General features: G+C 43.6%; 1 protein-coding gene across 1 annotated transcript in view; it reads right to left on the reverse strand.

Annotated features, from left to right (window-relative positions):
• The window catches only part of LOC102192878 (uncharacterized), a 62347-nt gene that overhangs the window by 47195 nt on the left and 13740 nt on the right, over positions 1–1412 (reverse strand). The window lies entirely within an intron of this gene.

Genomic DNA, 1412 nt, shown 5'->3' on the forward strand with positions numbered 1-1412 from the left:
CACACACACACACACACACACACACACACACACACACACACACACACACACACACACACACACACACACACACACACACACACAAACTTTCATCTTCCTGACTGACTGAATACCTGGCTGCCTTGGTGAGACATTTGCCCCTGCAGAGCCTTCCCCCTTTAACAATGCGCCTGGACGCTGTCAAGTCACAGACGACTCTGCAGCTGTTAACTGATGTTCAGCTTCCCTTCGTCTTTCTTTTGCTTTGGCCGTGTACAAGTGAATGCATGTGTGCATACGTGTGTGTTTGTGTCTGTGAGAGATAAAGCGCCCTACCATTACCCTCGTTCCCTCTCGCTGTACCCTCTGCTTGCGTCTATCTCCAAACTAAAAATATTTTGTCAGGCTCACTCATTCGATCATAATTCGGCAGAGAGCAGGAGTTCACTCAGAGTTCAGTCTGCTCTGGGTGCGCAGAGTGCAGCAACGGCCTGCCAGCCAATAAAAAAAACACACACACAAACCCTTTTAAACACCCTCTTGCATCACATTCTCTTGTCCTCTTTAATTAGCTCTTACTATGCCCTTTCTCACTGGAATATATGCCTTTTATAGGAAGATGTTTTCGCTTAGTATTATTTCAATTTGTATGGTTGAATCTGCAACACACTATGTAATTCTGAAAAAAAATCTTCCCCCCTCTGAAAGCTTCTCCAAATAACCATAACTTTATATGACATGATCTAAGGAACTATTTTTCTATTTTTACTCAGGCTGCTGTTTTTCCCATATCACATGCTGATGAAAGGGGACCTCATCTGGCTGACGGTAGTTAGCGTATCGAGCTGTATCGGGTCAGATGCCACCTTTGGTTAGTGATCTTTCCAACCGCATGGAAACATATCGATTTACATTAGGGAACAACAGCAGGGACCGGGTCTGGGCATTGTTGCACACTGAAGCATGCTTCAATTAAGATAAATGGAGGTGACAGACAAAACAAACGGTCTGATGTACAGTATGCTCGGGAGACCAGAGCATAGACACAGCCTGACGACATGTCGTACACGTGGTAGTCGTGCCATGCCACGATCGTTATCACTAATATTGCTTATAACGAGCATATGCTTTGGCTCCTTTGCATTTAATCGTCAACGCATTGCTTCTGGTGCTTGTAGAGCGTTACCAGGTTCAGGAGTCTGTAATGACGATGCATTTAGGCACATCTGTGGACTACATGTGTGTTTGTTGAATTTGACCTTAATTGTGTTATTTTGATATTTATTACCAGATTTTCTTGGCATAACATTGACCACTCATTCACTAGCAACTGTAAAGAGTCTCTCAGTTTGCCATCAGGCACTCCCTGTGGTCAGTCCATGAAAGCAGGATGCTTTGATTCCTGCCTTAATATATATATATATATATATATA

The sequence above is a fragment of the Pundamilia nyererei genome, unplaced genomic scaffold (genome assembly GCF_000239375.1).
Source record: "Pundamilia nyererei isolate P.nyererei 1_Seehausen unplaced genomic scaffold, PunNye1.0 scaffold00524, whole genome shotgun sequence".
Lineage (NCBI taxonomy): Eukaryota > Metazoa > Chordata > Actinopteri > Cichliformes > Cichlidae > Pundamilia > Pundamilia nyererei.